Source organism: Rhyacophila brunnea, unplaced genomic scaffold, assembly GCF_057557595.1.
Source record: "Rhyacophila brunnea isolate RB1 unplaced genomic scaffold, BYU_Rbru_1.0 scaffold_10, whole genome shotgun sequence".
Taxonomy (NCBI): domain Eukaryota; kingdom Metazoa; phylum Arthropoda; class Insecta; order Trichoptera; family Rhyacophilidae; genus Rhyacophila; species Rhyacophila brunnea.
In genome coordinates, this window is record NW_028232752.1 from 27,331,127 (window position 1) to 27,354,972 (window position 23,846).

Below are 23,846 nucleotides of genomic sequence, written 5' to 3' on the forward strand. Positions count from 1 at the left end.
CACAAATTCGAACATATTATTCAAAAGGAAAACATATTTTGACATTTGAGGACAAAACAAAAAAAAATCTGAAGAAATTTGTATTTGCGTCAATTCTACGTTATGTCATACTAAATCATACATTATAATTTTTAACACTGTTGCAATCTATTTTGCCTAATATTGCAACATAGCAATCAGTTTTCTGTCCCTTTCTATAACTATCTCCCTCTACATTCAAAATAATTATGATTGTAGTAGGTATGTATTTTATAAATTGTGATAGATTTTATTTTATTTCAGTGACATATATCGGGTCGTCCAGTATTGCCATATCTACTAAAATATTATTGAATTGATATTTTAGTAAATAAGAGAATGAAGTTTTTCACCATTTGTATCTACTATTAGTTTTACTATTTTTATTTAATAAATAATACACATGAGGTTTTACGAATTTCACATTTGTTATTAAACATACTTACATAATTTAGAACACCCCAAACACATCGCGAAGTAAAAATATCTATATTTTTTACTTAGCCAAAATTATGAATCAACATAGGTTAGGTACCTACTGATGTTTATATTACAGAAAATTTAACTTTTACTAAATTATGAATTTGCGAGATTATAATAATACAGATGATTTTAAAGAATACTTTCATCAAATAACATAATAATGGATGCCTGTACTTACATAATATTTTCCAATGTAATTTTTTTTTTAAAAACTAACTTTAATTTCGAAAGTTTAGCCTGGCAATACTATGAACGTCATTTATTTCAGCGGGAATGCGAAATTTTCATCCTCGGTTTTTGACATAGGTACCTAACAATATTATCACAATTATTTATATCGATTGTACTTACAAAAAATGCCACGAACTCACTATCCGATGGCTGGAAGTTCCAAAAAAAGACGTAGGAGAAAAGATGGAAATATTAATACATTAAAAACACAAAGGTTTGAAATTATTATTTTATAATTTGACATAATTATACATAGTTGAAAAAACCACATTTCACAGAAAATTTTGGTTCACAATATTTATTTATCTTGCAAAAGGAAGTTTTGCGTATTACTTATTAATACACACAATTAAGTATAATGATCATTTGTACTTATATTATTTTTATATTATGTTTGTGCCATGTCTTATTCGAAATTAGTGTGTCTGTGACAAAAATTATAATCTGGTACAATAATTAATAGCAGCTATACATTTTGTTTTCTGTTAACTATCTACTAAACTAATATTTTTGAATGTATTATAGTATTGATATATTGCCGAAGACTATGCCTGAGCATGGAAATCCTCAAAGCATACTACCTGAACCAGAATTTCATCCCACATTTGAACACGAACACGAAGAATTTATTATAGAAAATGAAATTGAAGATTCAAGCCCTAAATTCCGTGTAGAAGGCCGTAGAATTATAGACTTTTCATATTTTTTCCAACAACTTCAATTAATTAGCCACCATGATTCTCCATTTAATTGTAATTTATCACATTTAGAAATTTTTGGGGAAAATCGGGATAACTTTAGTAGTACATTTTTTATTCAATGTAAACTTTGTGGTAAAAAATTAAAATTATATACCACTGAAATGAACAAAAACAAAATGAATCTGTGTGACGCATTTGTATCCAGTATAATCAGTATCGGCAGTGGATTTTCAAATCTGGAAGAAATGTGTTCAGCAATTGACGTACCATCGATTACAGCAAGAACATACAGAAAGAGTCAACAGAAGGTGTACGAGTGGTTTGAAGAAACCAAAAATAAGAGTATGGAAAACGCTGCGAAAGAAGAGCGACAACTTGCAATCGAAAATGGTGACGTCGATTCTTCTGGTATTCCCATGATATCAGTTGTTGCAGACGGCTGTTGGTCGAAACGTTCATACAGATGCAATTATTCCGCAGCATCTGGCGCTGCCACGATCATTGGTCAAAGAACCGGAAAGATTTTGTACATGTCAGTGAAAAATAAATATTGCGATTTGTGCGCCAAAGCTAAAAATAAAAATATCCCTGCTCAACAACATAAATGCTTTTTAAATTATACCGGTCCGTCAGGTGGAATGGAATCTACAGCAATATTAGAAGGCTTTAAAGAATCTATTAATACACATGGATTGATTTATTCAAAATTGATTGCTGATGGAGATTCCAGCACATACAAAAAAATTCTTGATTGTCACCCTTATCCGAATGTAACTGTCGAGAAAGTTGAATGTAAAAACCATTTAATTAGAAATTATTGTGGCAAAATAGAGGCATTAACCAAAGACACAAGATATCCCTTGAATGTAAGAAAAATCATTGCGTCAAGAAAAAGACGTCTGCGGAAAGCCGTCATAGGTGCAATCAAGTATAGAAAACTACAAGATAGTACTTTCGAAGAAAAGGTTATCGCTCTGAAAAAAGATTTATTTAATGGACCGCACCATGTTTTTGGAGACCATACTTCTTGTCTACCATATTTTTGTACAAATGAACCAAATACAGAGGACATGCTTGATGTAAATTATGTACCAGCATTAAAAGAATGCAGTCTATTTTCTCAATTAATGATATATAATTCTCGTTTGGTGCTAAATTCAAAAAGTTTAATTTATAATTTTTCTACTAATATTTCAGAATCTTTTAATAACATGATTGCAAAATTTGTAGGCGGCAAGAGAATTAACTACTCTCAAAGACAATCGTACATGGGACGATGTGCAGCGGCGGTAATCGCATTTAATACAAATAAGTTACATTGCACAATTCAAAAACAAGTTTATAAAAATAGCCCAAAAGCCTTCATAAATCGCTTAGAATCAAGAAGGTTGAAAATAAATAAAAAAAAAATAGGAAAATCTTGGCGAAAACCAATACATACTGTTCCTTTATCTAATCCAGATTATGGAGAGAGTTGCCAAAAACCTGATATGGACAAAAATCAATATCAATTGTTAAAAGAAACTTTTTTGAAAAAACTCAAACTGACAAACTATGAGAGGAGGGATATAGAAAGACGCACCGTATTACAATCTGAATGTGCAGAATGGCTAGAAAGGCGACGAAACCTTCTTACTGCCTCTGTTTTTGGTAAGGTGTGTAAGCGGCGAGAAAATACAAAATTTGGGCCTTTGGTAAAACGTTTATTATATAGCCAATCATTAGCCAACGTGAAAGCGGTAAAATATGGTAAAGAAAATGAATCAATAGCTTTACAACAGCTTAGTGTACAAGAACGGATTAAGATTGAGAGATGTGGATTGTTTATCGATGATGTGTATGATTTTATCGGTGCAACGCCAGATGGCATCAGCGATGATGATACAATTATTGAAATAAAATGTCCTTTCTCAGCTGCTGGAATAAGTGCAGATGAAGCTATTGTACAGAAAAAAATTAAATTTTGGAAAGTAGATAAAGACAGGAATATGGTAATAGATAAAAATCACGATTGGTACTTCCAGATTCAGGGGCAGCTTCATATTACTAAGAAAGATGTCTGTTTATTTGGAGTTTGGACGGGACATAATTTTCCTGTTAAAATAGAATTAATCAAAAAAGACGAGACATTTTGGATTGAAAAGATTGAAAAAAAGATATATCACTTTTATATGAATTGTCTACTGCCAGAAATAGTAGATCCCAGAACCAGTAGATCTATGAATATTAGAGAACCAGAAAGGCTGAATTTCTAAATTTTTATTTTAAATTTTATTATGCTTAATATATTTTCAACAAGTCTATATTACATCACTATTTTATAGTTCATCAAGATATATCTAATTTACTAATATAGTTTACTGTTACGAGACACCCAGAACGAGTGTAATTTTATGAAATTCAAAATAATATGTATACTTACATCTAAATAATGATACCTGATCTTGCTGGCGATTCCACTGCGCCATATTTTGTATAAGCATTCGTCTCTGCAGCCGTGAGTTTTGGTTCCGTGTAAAAAGTACATTTTGTTCTCAAGGTCAAAAACCAAATTGGTTGTGCCAATGGCTTATAACCATTCCTCATAAATGATTATAACTGATATCACCTCATGATCAGTGCCACGCACGAGTTAACTCGCGGGATCTTTTAAACGTCATAACTTCTGAATGAACTGTTTGTGTATATTTTCTTAACAATATTTATCATTTTAGTGTGAAAATATTCACGTTAAACATGTTGATTTGGTAAATTTTCACAAATATTTATCATTCTATTCTTATTTCATATTTTTTAAGGGATTCATTTTATTCCAAAAATAACTGACCTACAAGTACCCACCTGGTAAAAATTGAATTTGGATTGGATGGAATTTCCTAGTAGATGTTCCAACTAAACAACATGACGCTTTCTATATATTATTTACTGTTAGTTTTGAAATTATTGTATTTGAAATAAATAATGTATCAATAATACACATAGAAATCAATAGATATATAAAATAGATATCACAGTTTAAAAATCAGAAAGATCAATGCATATTACCATTGTTTATGTTACAATATAAAACAACATTTATCATTGAACGTAGGTACCAAGAAAAATAGACTTCATTAAAATGTGTCAATATAGTATATACCCGATATAATTATATAAATTATTATATTGTTAATTACTCTGTGGGGTCCATATATACTGCTTCAATTGTAATTTAATTTTACAGTATAATTATTTATGTTAAGTACTTGATTTACTTATTATATGTACAAATGTAATATACTTACCTACTTATTAGGATATATCTTGGTGAATTTTAAAATAAGAGGAAATTAAATGGAGGTCATCGTGTCTAACTAGATGTCTAACTAGACGTTGTTAAGTCTTATATAAATATTTATACATTATTAAATTGTTTTTCTGTTTTTTATTGATGTAAAGACATGGCATGTATTCAAAGTAATAACAAATTAGCTGTGTACTATTTATTTAACTTATATTAAAACCCCAAGATTGATTTCGTCTTACGACATATTTTATTCTTCTAAGTTTTACTATGACATTGTAATATGAACCATGGATATAGTATAGTACTTAAAAAAATCAAAACTGGTAATATATTATTTCAATATTTAATAGTCAATTTTCATTTGAAGTCAGCATTTAATTACTGGTATAACACATAATTATTAACTGATATCTACAACTTCAGATGGACAAATTAATTGATATATCATATTATCAGTTTTCATTTCCTTTCAACAATGTATTCATTCTAGCAGCTATTTTAAATATCTTACTAGTTTTTATGTCATGGCACCTTACAAAGGCTCCGAGCAACCGTATACTGAGCTTCGAGAACAGATGTTTACGACGGATACTGGGTGTGCGGTAATTTTAGAAGTAACGGGAGATAAAAGAACGCACCAAATAGCCTCGCATCACGTTGAGAGTGAATACGCAACTTTGTACCTGGCCCGGCCACGTGCTGCGAGTGCCTGAAGAGAATCCCAATCTGGTTTGCCTGTTCTTCAAGCCAACCGGATTCCGGCGTCCTGGATGGCCGCTAAATACTATCTATATAGCATATCTGGCGGAGTTACGGGCTGCTAGTATGACCTGGAACGATGCAAAAAAACTAGAGTGACAGAGATTCTTGGAGGCGCCGCATTGTATCCATATGCTGCAACTAAGATGCAGATATAGCCGAAGAGAAGAATTAATATACAGCATCTAGAAAACTTAAAGTCTTTGAAATGGTGTTAGAAAGACAATGTTTCTAATATCAAAGTGATATTGAGGATGAAAAAGAAAAGACTTGGAGAGTAAGCTCTACCAAATGACATACCTGATATGATACAAGTAACTGATATGCAAAATTATATTATATTTTAGAATATTATGAATCAATTTAGCAACTTTTATATCATTATCGATAATAAATTTAGTGCAAAAATGTAATTATAAAATTGTTTTATTTTTTAAATATGTATGCGAGATAGACATAGCTATAGGTTACAAACATTAGTCACTTTATATTTACCTTTTGTAATTGTACTATTAAATCTATAAAATGGGTATATATGCTTGATGGTCTACGTCATAAATAATATTATATGAATCACGCCATGTTCGGATCGTACGCCGAAAGTCGGATTTATTTCATTATTAATTAAAAGATTTATTTCATTCCATCTTATTCATATGAAACCGTCGACAAGCAAAGATCTCGGTAGACATTTTCTCCATCTGCAAAAAACATAACATATGAACTGTTAATAGTGTGATTTTTAATCTTTTATAGTGTGCGACTGTTTGAAGAATGGTAATTAAAACGGATTAGTGATAATACAAAGCATCAAAAAAGATTGATTAACTAAAATAAAGTAATCAGGTAGGTAACATGTTTAATAACAACTAGAACGCCTTAGATTATATCAAACAAATAAATATGAAATCACAGGCATTCTCGCAATAACCTCTAAACTAACCACGCAACTAATTTAGACTAAGAAAACAATAAATTAACACTTGAATAATATATGCAAAACACACAGAATACTACTACAGTAATAAATAACATAATATTGTACTTACAGATAGTGTTTCTTATTCCTGATATAAAACACAATTCCTTCGTTAGGTATCTTGCAATTTGCTATCAACATAATCTGACAGCAGAGAGTTTTTTCTATTAGTCTATGGCCAAAAATACGGATTTACTTGGCCGGCTAAAAAAAAGATTTTAATATAGCAAGAACATTTTGAATATGCGACAAATAAATAAAAGTATATATAATATAGTTGTTAAAAAAATCTGTGTACATTATAAAATATATTTAATATTATAAATACATATATTTTTTAAATTCATGTTATAATTTGTAAACGACGAAGCACGTCAGCTAATACGCATAGTAAATGTTTAAACTTTGGTAATCAAATTCGAATGTGACAGAAAGAGAAAGAAAAACTTTTTAATCATATTAGCATGCGTAAAAGAGATGTAACATAATATCACTTTCACTTTAAAAATCATACCTAGTATTCAATGTCATAGTTCAACTTTAAATGAAAAAACAGAAACTCTAGGTAAGCATGTGTGCCCTTAAGTAATGCAAGTAATGCAAGTAATTCTTAAGCAAGTATAATGTGAAGCGTGGCCGTTTCGAGAACTACAATCCTCCCTAGCCCTTTCCTCTTCATTCCCCTCGCCTTGCAATCATTTGACGTTCGTTATTCGTGCGTGCTGCAAGTTCGTGTAAAATGTTTAAATGTGTTAATAATGCAAAAAGTGTTGAAAAATGGTAGCTTATAATCCTAGTCGTGTTATAACCTACTGCGAAGAAAAAAAACAAAATGAGCTCACTGGGCCTATAAATAAAGTCGATGATACTAGAATCGATGCAATGACAAGTAGATATTCCTTGACGTTTCAGTGTTACACTATACTTAAAAATATCCTAACAGATTGGTAAAATATTATCGTCTGGTATTGTATTCGATATTCACAATCTGAACCAAAGTAGGAGGGAAAAGTCTCCTAATACTGGCAATACTTTCAATATATCGCAGCGCCACGACGGCGGCCATGACACTTCATGATATAATTTTTGCAGTTTAGTGTGGTGGTTAAATTTCACCTGCGATAAAATTAAACCTGTCATAAAATACAAACAAAATATTAAGTAAAAACTTATAATATAATACTTTATTTTATAATTCTACAGGAAGTTTTGTACGTCGATAGGTATTTCGATTTTAATATTATTAATGATATTCAAACAAATATTGTTGTCAAGTGGACCCAATTTGTTAATTATTATGTACCGAATGCGTGTTAAATTTATAATGGTGCCTTGGGGCATGGGGCTCAGATTTACAGAAACAACATAATATTATAATGCCATGCAGGAAAGTAAATTAATTATTTTAATAGGTTTCCAAGTATTATTCTTGTATAGTCCCAGGGTGAGAGAGAGAGAGATCATTTCGTCGTATTTTATGTATACGTAGAAAAATCGTTTATTTATCTAGTCTTAATAATGTTATTACAACCGAAGTAGCTATCGACCTAAAATACCGTGAAGAATTTAATAAAATTTATATTATCATTTTATAAAATAGAATTCTACAAAAAACAAGCCGATCTGTTTACACAAATTAATATGTAGAATTATTATTAGTAGGTACAAAATGAATAATGAATTATAATTGTTATTTAATGGTTTTATTAAACTTTCTTTTATTCCACGAATAAGACACAATATTTCAGATGGTAACATTCTATATACTGAATATACATAATTTGAAACCATCTAACGCATAAACACACTAGGAAAAATCATTTTGTAGAAAAAATACGACACCCGACGGGACTTGAACCTGTATCTGCTGGATTCGCGCCAGTATGTTTATTAAAATTACTAGCAAGTACAAAGTACGTTATAAAAACTAAATAATGGAGTAATCCGCGACATCGGTTAGTAATTAAGGAATTAATTATTACATATCTTAATTTAGTATACCTACAAAAACCGATAGCCAACATTACAACGCAATTCGATAAGCATTTTATGTAACAACTACTAGTTAAAATTGTCGTAATTAACTAAGATGCCCGTAGTTTAATTGGAAAAACATACTGGCGCGAATCCAGCTGACACAGGATCAAGTCCCGTCGGGTGTCGTATTTTTTTCTACAAAATGATTTTTTCTAGTGTGTATATGCATGAGATGTTTTCAAATTCAAGTTGGGTGGTTATAATATATTGATAATTTTTTTATAAAATGCAGCAGGAATATATTGATTCTATAAATTATGTTTATATTATATTTTGAACGATATGCCCACAACCGAAATTTGTATTTTTCCTGTCGAATTCTTGGTAGAATGGACATATATTATTATTCATTTCGTATCATATATATAAATCAATGTTCATTTTAGACACATATACCTTCTTTACTTAACACCGTAAACCAACAAAAAAAAATCATGAAAAATGGTAGTTTTTATAGAAAATACAATCAATCAGGTGTACCTAACAACTCTTTGGCACCTAGGTATTTGAACGGTATGTAAACCTAAACACACATACGTGTCTCGGGTGAGAAATTTTAAATTCTTCAACATACTTCGTAGGAAAGTATTGTGTTTATTTCGTATTTATTACAATTATCGTCATTTATAAAGGTAAATTAATTATTCACAAAAGCTTTTTCAGTCTGTCCGACCCCCACTGGGAATGGTCGGTTTGGTGCTGAAGTAAAATTTATAGCTTTGTTCAAAAAATGGGATGGTCTTTTGTCAACTAGGCTCGGTCATATAATAATATGTATCAACAGAATATAAAACATTACCCACCCTAATGTCACTATGGTAAATGTCTCTTGACACAAATATTGAATTGCGCTAAGCGTTCACTGTAGAAGAGTTTCTCAAACTTAACATAGCCGGGACTCAGTATATTTTTTCATGGACCGGTAGGAATTGTTACGGTTATTCTCTATGTCGTTGGTTTCAGTCGTTTATTAAAATCAATGTAAAGGTGTGTAGTTTTTTTTATGTATAATTAGGTAATAAAGAAGTTTGCGTATATAATGACCATAACGTGAACGAACTTCACGTATCTAATTGCGACAATAAACTAATTACAGTGTTGCCAAATATATTTTTTTCAATAATTTTTCCCCATAATATAAGTAGGTACTTAAATTGAAAAACTATACGAAAATCAACTATTTTACGTTGCATATCGCTCTAAGCATAACGTAAATCCTAGTAATCTCGTACATAATCTAGTAAAACTATATTAAAACTCACAAAGGTATCTTGTACCAGTTGAGAATATTCCGGTAAGCGGACGTATCCGGTGCTAATCTTTATTATATTATATGGAATACGTAATTATTGACTCAATTTTATAAAACACAACATTTTTAGTACCTATTCTAATTTTAATATATAAACCTGGACCGGTTTCGTCCGCCTCAGAGGGACATTTATTAAAAGTGGTATAAGTACTAAAAAACTATTAAATTAAATTATTAAATTAAATCAATAATACAATGCATTTCCACCATAAATAATTGAACGTTAACACAATAAAAGGAATAATTCATATATTGAAGCTAAGATCAGGTCAGGGATAAGCGATACACAGCTCTTTGATTGACGTGTTCAAGGCCCAATATGGTCAGGCCATGACACGTAACTGTAAACTTCGATGGTAGTGCTAGTTAATGCACATATATACTTCGAATGCCAATGCAATATGGTAAGTTTAGTATTTATAAAAAAATATGATTGTTTATTGCGAACAGGGTAAAAACATTGCATTCGAAATTTAGTCCCACGGTCTGAATTATACGACCTTGATTCAGGATTACATTCCACAAATGTATATCGGTCGAAGAGTAGACCTATGATTTCTAGATAGATGTCTTTGAAAATGTCGAGGAACTGAAATAAATCCTGAGGTTAGGGAAGAGCAACAGCTTGGTAAAATAGTGAAGTTTTTTTAACAGAATTGGAGAAAAGGTCTGAACAACGGAATTTCAGTCAGAAGAGAGGGTCGCATTAAAGCCTCGGTTCAATTATATAAAAAATATATTATGTTTATATTTATGTCATTTATATATACTTAATACGAGGCTTCGTAGGCATATTATGCTATCACGTTAGTATTGTTCCAGCATGTTTATATGTCATACGTCAAAACAATCAAAATGTCATGAAAACTTTGCCGTTGCTCAAACGACCTGAACGACTTTAATATATTATTACATACTTACATATATATGCGACGGGTACAGTAGCTACATATACCTATATGAAACGATTTCATAAGAAGACTTATTATCGTAAATTTCGTCGGAACATTATTGTTTGAAATGAGGACATGTTGGAAGTATGCAAACAATGTAAATCAGAACCATCTGTTTATAGAGAGGACGCTGTAAATTTCTATAGGAATCGATAGCTTTTCATGGAACTTCGATTCATTTTGAATGAGATATTATACTTTATATTATTTTTTTTACGTTAAAAAAGGGTTTCCTATTATAAGAATTTTACGATATTTTTTTTATAATTTTTCACCTTACAGGTAGACCTTGCGTGTTATTATCACAATGAGCAATTTGAACAAAAGAACTCGGTCTTACTTAATATTTACAGGTAAAAAATATTGTTTTTAAAAATGCCCGACAATATAGATTATAGATACACACTGCTACACCAGCAGCTCGTTTTTCCATTGTCTAGAAGAAAACGTATATCTCCAAAAGCAAACAGATACGTATTACTCATTTATTTTTTTAAATAGGTACGTTGTGAGTGATTGTTTTATGATTACGTTTAGTATTACGATTTAAAATATATAACTCTAGGCCCACGACAATTATCGCTAAATACAAAAATTATAGTATCTACTTGGATCCATGAGCCGGTGCGCTCGAAAACTTATTGTACGCGACCTGGTGTATGACACGGCGCTGCGTGCGTGGCAGGGCGATCGACCACTTCTTCCAAGGGCAGACAAACGCATTTGTTTTTTCCTAATATAAAATGGCGCATGGAGATAACCAGATTGACTCCAGACCATTGGACTTCTCAGTTCTTAACCGGACACGGTGGTTTTGCCTCCAAGATCTGTCAGCTTGGCCTAATAGAATCTCCGACTTGCTTATCTGGCGAATTGCAGGATGCCGATCACATCCTCTGGGAGTGTCCCCATATGCCGGTTGAAAGGGAAGAGCTTCTCAAGTCGGTCCGACCCTCAGTTGGACCGGTCGGCCATTGCGACTTGGTACCTACGAGGGAAAATTTCTCAGCTTTTAAAAAGTTTGCGGCATCATACGGCGAGCGAGAAGGTCTTTTCTCATCGAGAATTGACCGTAATACATTATATGGAAGTAGGGATCACGCACACTCTAGTGCACGCCAACCAAGGTCTTGGGAAGTTGCTCCTGGGACACTTTCGGCTCATCGTTCGTTACGCCACGGTATACGCCTGCATAACGGGTGTGGAGACGTGGCGGGTGGTGGAGGGAAAAGCAAGTAAGTATCTACGTTTATATTAGGTACATACAAAATTAACACTAAAGACAGTGAGAGTGAGATGATATAAACACTTAATATAAAAAATAATATGTAAAATATTTAATAACCATATATCACATTGCAGTGGCGAAGGGTGTAGGTAGGCTGTTAAGATACACACTAAATAGTCCACACTAAACTTCGTCAGTCATAAGTATTCGTTTAAATATTGTATCTCATTGAAATAAGACTACAATTTACAAATGGTGTTGGTTGTTTTTAAAAATCAATTAAACCATGCGAAACCAAAATCATACATTCTTAAATCTTGTAAATAAAAAAAAATATTTATTCAATTATTAGCATAATATCTATGCAAGTACGTGAACACTCAAATTTGTAAATATCCTAACATACCTGACCACAAAAGACAGTCGCAAATCTTAGTGAACTTTGAGAAGCGCTTCAGTTGCTATTGACTATTTTTTGTTTATTATTTCATCGTTATGAGGATGTGTGAAGGCTTAATCGGTAAAGCACATTGATTGGAATCCGATAAATACAGGTTCGTGTCCTGTCAAATATCTACCATATTTGTTACAAGTTTCTAATGGGATTGTTTATGTTGTGTTTCCGAATTATGAAGGTATTATAATATTATGATTGGAAGCTAAAGTTAAGCAATGACACATCATTCGCGCCATTGTGCTTTAATCAATTAAGCTACGGGTATTCTACCTAATTATAATGAATTTAACTAGCAACGTTACTGTTGACTATCGGTATTTGTGTTTGAATACGCGAATACAGTGGTTACAGATCCAAATCCCGTCGGGCGGCGTATTTTTTTTCGAAAAAGAATTTTCTAGTAGGAATCTATTTGATGTGTTTTGAAATTATATACATATAGGTATTCAATATTATATACAATGTTACATTCTCAAATCTTGTGAACGTTGCACAAAAGAAATGGTTTGATATAATTGTTTTTTAGTAATTTAAATTCAGTGTTCTCAATTTAACTATTGAACACACCTACGTGTAACAAATATAATGTATTCTGTCTTGTTTATAAAAAAAATCATAAGTACCTGCCCAGAGTTATTCAAGGAATATTGAAACGTGTGCGATGTCAATTATCGTGACTTAAAATAGATTACAAATTGGTCATTTTATAAGGTATTCGTGCAATATATTGAAGGTGACGACAACGATCCATTATTCATAATACCAAACTGGCTTTGTTGTAAAAATGTAATTAATTATATAATAAAAAAATATTTAAATCACGAAAACACGCATACAAATTATCATCATCTATTTCCATGACATTGATTTAAAATAATCTGTTTAGTAAAAAAAAAATACTTCACCAATAACTAAATTACCAAACAAAAATAAAGCAGTCATTTATAACCATAAAAACATAACCAACGAGGATATATTTTTATGTTCGAAAATTAAAAATTAAAAGTAGTTTTGGGAAGTATTTGAAGGATACATACAAGTGTCATTATGCTGCAATATATCTACACATTCTACAAACATATACAATTATAACATTTCATGACCACATAAAATATATAAGGATGTACTCGAAAAGAATTATTTTATCGTTATATATATATATATCATGTTATAAATTTGAGAATATGGCAACATATATGACACCTATGCATCGGAAACCTGGACATTAACTCTGCGAAATGAAGCCCTGAACATTTTTGAAAAAAAAATCTCCGCCGTATAATATATGGACCGATCAGGGACGGGACCAATTGGAGGAGAAGATATAATGCTGAGCTCTACGGGCTGTACGAAGATTGCAGCGCAGTTCAATCAATAATTAAGATTGGGAGACTGCGATGGCTAGGTCATGTGCACCGTATGAATGACAGTGAACCGGCAAAAGAGAGTGATGTAATCCAATAGGGCATAGAAGAAGAGGTAGGCCAAAGATTCGCTGGTTGGATGGAGCTGCCAGTGACTGCCGTATTCTGGCGGTGCCGAATTGGAAAGCGGCCACACTGGATAGGGACAGGTGGAGGGAGCTGTTGGAGGAGGCCAAGGCCCACACCGGGTTGTTGTGCCCCTGATGATGATGATGATGATGATGATGATGGCAACATATGTTTCATAACGTATTTGTAAATAAGTATACACATGCTATTATAAAACGTTTCCAAAATATAACATAATTAAATGTGTACGTACCATTATATTATAATAAAATACATTTGGTAAAACTTTCTATTGAAGTTTCCAATTAACTCATATTTTTTTTTTGAGAAATTACGACTGTTACCTTGTGTAGTTGCTATGATATAATATGTACGGTGGTTGAATACAGGGGTACGGAACCTGCGGCATTCTGGGTCATCTAAATGTGGCCTTTTGGCTGGATCAAATTTTTACAGAACAAATCCTTTAATTTTTATTGACTTTTTATATACTAGGCTCTTACATGCAGAATACTGGGAATATATACTATATTCAACAACTTTAAAATACACAATATCGCAAATTTGGACTGAAATAGAAACAGGAAATTCTAATAAAAAGGATTATTTTGCTTTCATTATATCTCGCATCAGCAAAATCTATGTGCAAACTATATAAGAGAAATATTATTTTATAAACTATGTATTATCATTCACACAAAAATTCACAGAGTCCACTGATAACTCAAACATGTTACTTACATCTTTTGCCTTCCCATAATTCTTAAATTATTGAAGAATATAATATTACACTGTTATAAATATAATATATTTTAATATACCTTTATGAGGACGAATAAATATTATCAAACAATATTATAATAATATCATTTTATCAGTCACTGTCAGCACTCATGTTCTAACAAATTTACCTTGGAATTATTATACTTTTTCATAGTAACCCATAACAGGTATGCAACAAATTAGCCGTACGATCAATTTTAACCGTGAATAATACATTTTATTTTCATGATTATCTAACATTTCTTTGTTTACTCTATGAGCGCTACCCTTATGAACGTAAAGATCACTCACTAAGTGTAAACTACAATTATTAAAAAATATAAAGATGTGACTTTAATTCATAGAATTAAACGTTATTCGTGACGAAATAAAGGTATTGATATAATATACATTAGCTAAAGTTTCGTATGGCTTGGTAATTATTATTAATTTTCTATATTATCATATATGTTTGAAATACGCTTGTGAATCTATCCGCACGTTAAATTAACCACTGCTAAATCACGACTGATATTATTTTAAATGATGCTGCCTATCGCGAGGTTGACCTATTTTTTTGCACCATTATATTTAATTTTTTTTTGTGTCTGTTCGTATTGTTAACAACGGTTTCATAGTTTTTAATTTGTTTTTATATTTTTCAACAATATTTAATTAATTCTATTGTTCTATTCTTTGATAACTTTAAATCAATAATTATTTAATTGTTTAAAAAACTGTATAAAGGCATTACAGTTGTTAGACGTTGCGGTGTAATATAAGCTATTAAAATACAGACTCGGTACATAATTATTATGAAAAGTTAACATGAAATAGATAAACAAAAATCTCAATTACCGAAGACAACATATATATAGGACAACATAGTATAATAGTACCTATAGAGAAAGCAAGTTCCAATATAAAGAAATTAAATTAATAAAATCAATAATTTAACCCGTCGTCACCTCAATACTACAACTAGATAACTTGATTTTTACTTTTTTTGAGATAGCTATTTATGATTTTCTCTACAAAATTATAAAGCTACGTAAGTATGAAGTTAATGGTAATAACTGTATTAATTTTGTGTTTGAAAATATAAGATAACTTTAAACCATAAATGCATTAAAGAAATAAAATAATATAGGTATTCACAATATTTTTTCATACGATTAAACATTTTTTAATTGTTCCCAATTAGACAAGCACAATTTAATATTTTTATTTTATATAATAATTAAAGCCCAGATTTCTGTTAATCAAGTAAATTGTTATATTAAATACTATTATATATGGGTATATACCCAATTTAGAATCATATATTTATTTGACCCAGTCAGCCACAAAAAACAAACATTATTTTATGACCAGTTCACCTGAATTTTGTACAAATAGAACTCGTTTTATCGATAAAATATTAAAATATGTTCTCATTAAAGAAGGTATTATTAATTATTTATGACTGACCTGGTGTGCAATAAGTCTTTTGTAATTTTCCCTTCGCTTTTAGAAGTCACAGAAATAATAGCACAGCAATAAAAATGGAATCATGCGACAAATTGGTGCGTTCTCGTCATAATTTAAATGAGTTACTTGTTTAAAAACACGAGAGACCGACACGCGACGTCCGCACGCCTCGAAATCTGCGAGGATACTGAAAACTGAAAGGAAAATATAATCCGAGTTTTCCGCAAGGCATACATTTCCGTGAAGTTTCCGAGCAAAAGTGGCAAACCGCATAAATAAGACTCACGAAGAAAACTGAATAATTAAATATTTAATGACATACTGTTTTGTATTTCTGGCGTAGATATGTGCATTTAATGATGATGTGTGAGTGACGTTCAGAGGTTCGGACTGCGACGCCCCTATAGGAAATACTTGTATACTATTGAGTAGTTTGATTAGTAGAATACTGGTAATACGTGTAATTAATATTAATATTGGATCTCTCCGAATTCATTGAGATTTATTTCATCCGAATTAATTTACTGAACTATTTATTGATATTAAGAAAAGGTATTTAATTACATCAGCTCTAATTAGATAAATATACTAATGAAAGAACGCATACGCGTATACCTATTTTCGAGTGACATGTGGAGAAATCCATATAGGTCGACGAAACTCAAATGTAAAATTATTTGTATACCAAATTGAGAATAACGCTTGTTCTTATGGGATACCAAATATATATGAGAATAATATCATATACATTTTTGTCATATTGTGATTATTACATCTTTGCATTGCGTTCCGAATCGTTCAATATTCGACAGTAGGAAATGTAATGTTTTATTTAATTTTAGATCAATTGTTTAGAAAAATTTCTGGATAAGTCTGATGCCACTAATCCGTCCCTACATCTATATAATAATATATAATATAGTATGTACTTATTAATTTATTATGGCAATATATTTATGTAGGTATATTAAGAGATAAATAAAAATTTGAAAGATGTTTTACACGAAAAATAATTATTCGATAATTACCTTAAGGTTAATGATTTAAATAGTTGTACGACAGATTCATTAGTAGTAAGGTTAAAAAAATACAAATGTTAATTTATACATATAGCATATAACTATAACCATTCACTCCGCAGCGTAGTTTGTATAGCGTCCTGTCACTGAAGCCATTGTGTGCGAATTCTAATGGCGTGAAAAATTACATATCATTTTTCAATACGTTTTAACATGATGACGGGCCGAGCGAATGACTAACAACCATTTCTCGTTTAGAAACCCCTATTAAAATAGCGTCTAGCAAGTGCTTATATTCTTTGCTTACAACCGAGCATGTTAATTTACATGTAGGTATATATACTTGTTTCCAGTTTTTACTGTAATTCAGTCATTATTATATACAATTTCCATCTTATCACAGATTTATAACAAAAATAATATTGTATATCCAAATAGTGTATATATGAAAAGATGTTGTTTTATTCAAATACATGAATCCATTCCGCATTCGATTTTCAATCAATTCCAATCATTCAAATTTGATTTTCTCAATTCAAACGAAACTTGGCAAAGCTTGAGACTAAATTACAATAGATTTATCATATTAATGTGTATGAAAAAAATATAATTTCACCACTCCAAGATGACCAGGAAATTTTACACGCTTTCAACGAGAACTATTTCTTTTTACCCAACAGCCGACTGACATGTACAGGAATATTATTGTATTTATATTACACATCTACATAACTCTTGTTAAATTCGCGCAATGGCCGTTTTCAACACAAACCTTAAAATTCATTGACACAATATCACCATTAGTGAGCATATCTTTCTAAAATTCGAATGCAATAATAAGTTTGGCAACGAAAATTTTGAATGTGAGATTTAAGAAAACCTCAAAAAATAGGTGTGACTGTGACTAGTGCCTAATGTTAATCCTTCAAAGAGATTGGACTAAACCAAAAAGGATACATAATATAGTTTTTTTTTTATTACTATATTACAGCATTCGAAAAAGTTTTAGTGTGGTTGTATCGGTAACAAAAAGTAAATAATCTCCACGTTGAAAAATATCATTTTTTGACGTCAGAGAGTGGATAGTAAGACGGGTTTCTTACAACTTACTGTTGAATCCCACCATCCCACCAACTTGGTTTACAAGCAAAAATGGAATATCGTCAACTAACAATTTTAAGGGAAACCCTTTCCCAACGGTATCCCGTGAAATATATTAAAATGTAATAATCAAACAGGATCTGTTTTGGTAAAATTATTTCAATCATAATAATATACCGGATTACAAGGGTTATTATGCTGGTGACACTATCGATAAACAAACCATACACCGAGGAATTATTATTATATGTAGGTATTCGATATTTTGACAATCCGATTACCGCATGAACGTGGACTAAACGTGTTAACACACAGTGTTAATTAAAATATGACGGCAATGGCACTCGTGGTAAGTGGTGGGATACGTGGTACCCCGGTCGTGGAATAACACTGATTCAATATTCGAAACCGTAAAGTGCACTCAATTAAATCACATGCATCGCGAATGCAGGTGGATCAATGCAGCGTTGGCATGCAAGCCCGAATGTGATTATATCAAAGGCAGTTACTATCAACACTGTGGATTCCAGTGGAAAAGGGTGCATGTTAACGGTGGGTAACCGAACAAAAGTCATAAGAGAGACATATTTGCAAGAATTTGTTCATTTTCAGTATTTTACTGAACAAAAAATACTTATATTTTAATTAACTATTTCTTTTATTCTACGAATAATTCACAAGATTTAAGAATGTACCATTCTAATTATTGGACATCAAGAATTACATTAGAATTAAAATTACATTACAGAACATTAGACGAGCGCTGATGAGCAGGTATTAAAAGACCAATAGTTAAAATTTGTCGCAATTAGTATGTCGCCTCGTAGCATAGAGGATAATGCACGAACGGGGCGGGGCGTAAATCCAAAAGATGCTGGTTTGATTCCAGCCGGGTGGCTTACTTTTGTCAAAAAGATTTTTTCTATTGGTTATAATATAATATTATTTTCCTCAGAAGTGTTTTACAAAACTATCAGAATTATGTTCAATTATATTTTAACTTTTTGAAATATATATTTGTCATCGAATCCAGTACGCTCAAATTAATGTAAACACGTTAGGCTAAAATACCTACCTTCAGGGCACGTAATAGTATAATACTGGTTTTGAAATTGTGTGTTTTTTTACAATACGTGTGTAATCGTAGGTATGTGTTGTATGCGTGAAATATTTGAAATTAATTTCAGCCTTTTTATTGTATTAGCTGGTTACATATTAGAGCCTTATACGTATCGGTTTGATAAGACAAGCTATATAAGCGAAAACTTTCCCAGAAACAGATGTCGCTAACAAATTATATTATTTTTGAAGAATATAAACATATAATGTCGCTGTTATTTAAACACGTTAATAGGCAATTTAAATATTTAATAATTTAATAAGCATATAGGCTTTAAATAATAGTATCCATCAGTGGCAAAGACTCTAGACTAGGCGAACATACAGCCTACCTTCTTATTTTGAAATAAATATTCATAATAGCTAACAGTCCTATCAATAGGACTATTAGGTAGGTAGTCTGTAACCGAGGTTTCGATTTTTAACTTGATGGAGCTAAACCTCATTTTATTTATCCGAATCCGGAACCGAACCTTTAAACAAACTGGGAGTTCTAAAAGCTCTAGTAACTGCATAAACCGAGTGCAGTAATCAGTATTCGACGTATGACGTATTCTTGACACATGTTTAAATTTATCCCGTATTCTTCCTTACTCGAGAACTGTTGCCTGGTTCTCCTTACCCGTTTTAGTTCCCATTATTTCTGAGTTTCCTGGAAGACTGACAAATATGTTGTATGGAAAATACCCAATGTTGGGATGCACTGAACAGGCACAAAGTGTGCCTACATTTCACAAGCTACCGTTGCATATTTATGCGATAGAAACTGATCTAATTAAAATTTGTAAAGTGAAATGAATTCATGAATTTATTCACGCATTAATGCACTGTATGACAATTTGGTTGTATCTACATATGTAAAATCCAGAAAAATTCACTTGGTACCTACTCAATGCGATCGTAAATTACATCGTACATATTTTAATTACGGTTTTTCATGTTCATCACAACTCATTGAAATGCTTAATTGCTATTTAAAAAAGGGTTAATGGCAGCAGATGTTCAAAAAAAGAACATAAATTAAGTGAGATAAAATTCATAATTTATTGAGATAAATTCCAGAGAACAAAATCGACATCTGTTACAATATAAAACAAAATACTTGACGGAATTCAATATTTTAAGGCATTTAAAATTTTAATTTTTTCACACCAAATAGGGCCAGAATAACAATTGATTTTCGCGTTTAGTAAAAAGGATATCTAAATACGCCGTACACCTGATGAAAGACTGACTGCGCTTAAAAACGTCATGGCTTCCATTTCTTTTAGCAAAATCCAATATCCGATGACTGGCGGTTGCAACTGACGCAATAAGAATAAACCATCACTCACTTATTACTTTGAGCAACGTTCAAGTTGAGCTAAAGAGAACGCTTTAAAAAAATGTGATGCAATTTAGACAGGGGTTGAAATGTTTTTTGATGATGTGTGACAGTGAAGGGATGCTGAAAATCGAGCGACGTCATTTATGGACTGATTTTTTTAATAATATAAGTAGGTATAACGTCATATACCTACCCTACCTACACAGAGATGAAAATGTAAAACAAAAATGGTTTATAAACGAAAATTTTGTGTATCATAGTGGTAAATATCCATTTAAATACAAAACTTTTACTTAGTTTTTTTTTGCAAATTTCATAGCACCTTTTGTCTAATACGGTATCTTGAATACTAATTAATCCCGGGTTATAATACTTAACGGCCCACATGCTCAGCGTAGGTCACAATGGAGCTTTTATGGTATTTTCAGAACGTAACACTGGACATTCCTTAAACGTTGTAGATAATCTTTTTATATAATTTTGAAGCCTTATTATCCTTTATATTTATTTTAAACATCTTTGATGACTGCATAAAGTATTTTTATTAAGTACATAAAATAGTATTCTTTTAAACCTCTCGCTCTAATGTTTTAGAATATAGTCATATTTCAGTACGTCCATGTGCAGTAGTGTTAAGATTTTTTAGGTTTATTAATTTTTAAACGCATTTACAAAACCATTAGTAAAATTAATGTTAACGATAAAAAATTACATTTTATAATCTTTTTGATCCCAAATTTGACAAGAATTAGGCATTTTATTATTCAAAAATGGGCATGATTAACACCGAAATACTAAAACTAAAAGAATTATTAGCGTTAAATGTATAATTATCATCTCTTACCTACAAGAAGCCACTTAACATATATGGAAATGCCATGTCATGGCATTTATCTTCTTTGCATTGCTTGTCATTTAGGACCAATTTTATTAATTTATTTGACCTATTGTAACACAAATCAGAATCCAATTACACGGTTTAAGACGGTCGAAGTTTACTTCATGTAATCGAAAGGTCAATACACTTTCAACCTGACGTGAATTACGGGAATAGAAATAACTTATTTGGATTTTCATTGATAACTAACATGACATTGTTTCGCATACCGATAGTAGGCTGATAGATGAATGTATGAAGTTAGTTGGATAATGTGACAATTTATGCAGCAGGGAATAAACATGAGTAGGTAACTACTGTTTTCTGAGACGAAAATTTCAGTAATATAGGAACATAATAATATCTATAATAATAAAATTATTGTATTCATAAATTAATTGCAAACGTAATAATATGGCGGCTTTCGTGGTGCAGTGAGTAAGGCGCTGGCCTTCCACCCGAGAGTTCTGGGTTCGATTCCCGGTCATGACAAAAACATTTATGTTTTTTTCTCAAAGCCTGGGTGTTTGTGATTGTTCAAAATTACTAACAACCACCTTGTACGAAAAAGCAAGGACATGGTTATTAAAATAATTCTAAAAAAAAAACGTAATAATATTATATCAATTTGTCCCAAAGAAACCTGAACAAATACGTATTCCATTATTTTGCTATTCTGGTTCCGTCTTTCGGCATCTTCAGGCTTGGTGGATGACCTATTGTTTCAGAAATTTTCAAAATATTCGAGTGACACCATTTATTGCATATTATGAGACAGACGTAACTATCGAAAATTACATATTCTTTAACACATGTTTAAGTTTATCTCATATTTCTGCACAGCCGAGTATTCTATATTTTTACAACTACCCCCAAAACGTAACACACTTACCTTATTTTTGTAATCCCTGATCACACCGAAATGGTTGATTGATTATCGTATAATTAATAATTACAAGTAGGTACAATACGGAATCGGTTATTAATAGATAATAGAATAATTTCTTACATTATCTTGAAAACTCTTCTGAGCAAATATAGTTACCAATAGAAAAAATCTTTTTGAAAAAAGTAAGACACCCCGCAGGAATCGAACCTGCATGTCTCAGGTATCGCGCCCGTGCACATAGACCACTATGCTAAAGGCGTCATACTTAATTGCGACAAACTTATACTCATGGTTTTGGATACTGTCTGAAGCGTTTTCCAAACTGAGCTTCTATTGACAATTGACTTTAGTATTTTAAATCAAAGTAGGTATTACTTTAATTACTTACCGACGTCACGGATCACTCCAAGATTTCTGTTGTAACTTACTTGAACTTGCTTATAATTTTTAATTAAGAACTATTTTTTTTATTCATCGAATAATTCACAAGATTTAAGAATGTAACATTCTAATTATTTGAACAAATCTAATTTTTGTTCAATAATTAGAATGTTTCATTCTTAAATCTTGTGAATTATTCGTTGAACACAAAAAATTTTTAATTAAAAATAAAATAATACTTAGTTGTTATTAATACAGGAAAAAGGCAAGACACACGATTTATTCTGAAATTGTTATTATGTAAAGCAGTGTTTTCCAACGGTGTGGCTACGCATTTGTGTGCCGCTATTTTTTTTCAATAACTATAATGCGTGCAAATGTATTATTATTTCGCACCAAGCATTACAAAATCAACAAGTGTGCTGTAAACACTGAAAGATTGAAAAACACTGAAATTTTCGGAAAATATAATTCTGGTTCTTAAAAGACGATCAGATATCGACTTTTCAGTTATTAGGATGGAATAGTAGCAAATGTAATGCTATCTCCACCTCAATTCCTCTATTCATAGCTCCCGATAATGGAGTTGAGCGGAAGCTTAACAGAAAATATTCATATTCCTAAAAAATACGGAGATAACACAGGCACAACGTCTTTACACCAACATACAGTGGCGGCTGGACGACTTTATAGGTGGCGGGGTAATTATTAAGTATACCTACATACTTTATCATATCGTACATTATGTACTAATCTATTTAATATATCATCATCATCAGCCGGGGTCAATCCACTGCTGGATGAAGACCTCCCCAAGCTTTCTCCAACTCTCTCGGTCCTGTGTCGTTCGCTGCCACGTATTTCCGCCGAACTTTACCAGTTCGTCAATCCAGCGGCTTTTAGGGCGACCCTGTGGCCGTTTCGTACCCCTTGGGTACCACTGGATGACGGCATTTGTCCAGCG

The 23,846-nt window shown here is 31.5% G+C and overlaps 1 protein-coding gene and 1 long non-coding RNA gene across 2 annotated transcripts in view; both read right to left on the bottom strand.

Annotated features, from left to right (window-relative positions):
* The window catches only part of Gdap2 (ganglioside induced differentiation associated protein 2), a 360,077-nt gene that overhangs the window by 264,390 nt on the left and 71,841 nt on the right, over positions 1–23,846 (bottom strand). The gene's annotated exons all lie outside the window — the stretch shown is intronic.
* Positions 4,860–6,603, bottom strand: LOC147079047 (uncharacterized). Its single transcript, XR_015071373.1, has 3 exons — positions 6,528–6,603; positions 5,974–6,179; positions 4,860–5,549 (listed from the first exon to the last, which is right to left on the bottom strand). It is a non-coding gene; the product is annotated as an uncharacterized LOC147079047 (long non-coding RNA).